Raw genomic sequence first — 2,506 nt, 5'->3', positions numbered from 1 at the left:
GCTATATGACCTTCTTTACTGCATTTCTAAAATATAAACTGCAGCAAAGAGACCTCGTTAGGTCTCTTTACTGCATTTCTAAAAAATAAACTGCCAGAAAGAGACCTGATGAGGTCTCTTATATGAAATTTCTTAAAAATAAAATGTAAAAAAGTGACCTCATGAGGTCTCTTTTCCTAGAAAAAAACTGGCAGTTTGTATCTGTTTTTGCAGCTGCTCATCACCTGTCATATTAATTCAATACATTTCTAATTAGCTAAATCAAGCTTTCAACAATCAACTGATACAATACATTTACTAAATATTCTCTTATCAACACAATATGCAACTCACCTTCAACGTAATTCGAAATTGAAAGAAAAACCATAAAATCCAAAAGTTATATAATAGGATTTCAATGTTATCATGTATTCACAAAACAAATAAGTCCCATAAAACAGCCATAAAGTAAATAACTTAGATTATCTATTACAACTCTAAACTTCACTAATGCGGTAGTGTGTTTGCCACATGATCCTCATCTTTTTCATCACTACTAGACTCATCTGTCATATTTCTTTGTTGACCATACACTGGATATCGAGTAGGTTGAGGCTGGGAGGGTCGAGGAGGGAAAGTGGCATCATTGGAACAAGGGGGAATCCCTCCTGAAGCAAGTAATGCATCTAATTGAGCCTTAAGACCTGCATACTCTATGTCCCTCCGCCTTTCCCTAGCCCGCGAGTCTTCGACTTGGCTAGATAGCTCCGCTATCTTTTGCTCCATAGCCAAATTTTTCTTCATCGATTCATCATCATAGGAACTACTTAAGCCTTCAAACTCAGAATGATATTCACGAAAGGTCTGTTGAGGCATGCCATAGGCATACCCATATCTACTCGGCCCACCAATCAAGTCTAGCCACACTCTCTCAGCCTGTTCTTGACTAAGTGGCATACCTCGATTTTCTTCTGGTTGAGATTGTCGTAAATCCTCCAAAGCTTGAAGATATCGATTCTAAATTGAATGGTATTATTATTAGACTATAAATTTAGAAAATAAGTAACTATTATTTTAAATTAGAGGCTTACATAGGTCAATTCAGCTCGCGGCTCAACCCACACGTCTGGATCTTCCGGATTTTTCTTCTTTCTTATGTGTGTTGCCTTGAATGCCTCAGCCTAGGTTACCGGTCTTCCTAGTTCCTTTTCCTACATATAAAACTAATTAAGTTATAATCAAGAGTAATTAAATATTAATACCTAAAATATATTTTTTTTAAATTAAGAAAAATGATTCATACCAATTTCCTCCTCACGCTTCCTTGACTTTGAGCCCCACTTGTGTGTAGAGAACCACCCTTAGTAGATGATCTAGCCTTCTTACCGATCTCACTCATCTGCTTAAATCTTGGATCGTTCGCCCAATGCACAAGTAATTTTTTCCAATCCTCCGGTAGAATCCACCGAGGATTCTTATTCTTTTTACGAGCTTTCATCAACAAACTAGTGAGAACACGTGCAGCTTTCTTGTGAAAGTTTGCACAAATTTTGGTCTCATGTTCCAGACGCCAAGCACATTTTTTTTGCAATGAAACCATAAAATTTTCAATTAATAAGTATTATTGAAGACAAGTATTTATATAGTGTTAAAGCAATAAATTTTAATATACTCTAAACTCCAAAAAAATTTGCCTCTTGAGATTGCTTGGCATCTTTCCCCAAGTCGGAAAAACATCTCTATAGAGATCTTTGATTGCTTGAGAAATGATCCCCACAGCATCATCTGGATTGAAACTGTAATACAAAATTTTAACAGTTACAGGTTAAAACAAAGACAATTAAATGAGACAATCATAAACATAGGATATTTTGTAAAAAATAAAATCTTACGTATAGCCGTCAGGCTCGATGACAAGTCTATTGTGCATATCTCTCACGCTAACTTGTGTAAGGACCCGACCAGCTGTAGCTGACTGATTTGTGGTAGGAGTGTTAGGCTCCGAACCATTACCTTGAAGGCGAAGACTCGACATCCCAAGTTGTGAAGAAGATGATGATGAAGGTTGTGAGTCTATAGGGTTGTGAGTAACTGTGCGAGAGTCACTAGATGTTGGTCGGTTAGCCTCTGGCGGCAAAACACTGTATCCATGTGGGGTAGCATACCCTGATGTGGGCACAAGTACGTGGGGGGGTGGCTGAGTATATTCCAATGGTGGATGCATATAGGTCGACGGAGGATTAATATGTGGAGGCACCCGACTATAAGGCTCAGTCTGCTTAGAATAGCAATGTATCGGAGTGTCTCTTGATGGGAGAGAATTTGTAGAGTCTGATCTTATACTTATCCCTATCGGTCGTCTACTAATCATACCATCCTTCTTTTTTTTCTTTTTGGGGGCATTATCAATATTTTTGTTCTTATTACCACCTGCCATCTAAGTAACAAAAACATTCAAGTCAAATGAGGTTAGAAATTTACGTAACAAGTAAAGTTTCAATAAAAATTAACTAAAGCTGAAATTGAA

The 2,506-nt window shown here is 37.3% G+C and overlaps 1 pseudogene; it reads right to left on the bottom strand.

Moving 5' to 3' along the window:
- Positions 1–476: 476 nt before the first annotated feature.
- LOC125839169 (uncharacterized) lies at positions 477–2,203 on the bottom strand (annotated as a pseudogene).
- Between the last annotated feature and the right edge of the window lie 303 nt (positions 2,204–2,506).

This window comes from Solanum verrucosum, unplaced genomic scaffold (genome assembly GCF_900185275.1).
Source record: "Solanum verrucosum unplaced genomic scaffold, falcon-dt-bn FXZP01000167.1, whole genome shotgun sequence".
Taxonomy (NCBI): Eukaryota; Viridiplantae; Streptophyta; class Magnoliopsida; order Solanales; family Solanaceae; genus Solanum; species Solanum verrucosum.
This window is presented reverse-complemented; position numbering and strand designations above follow the sequence as displayed.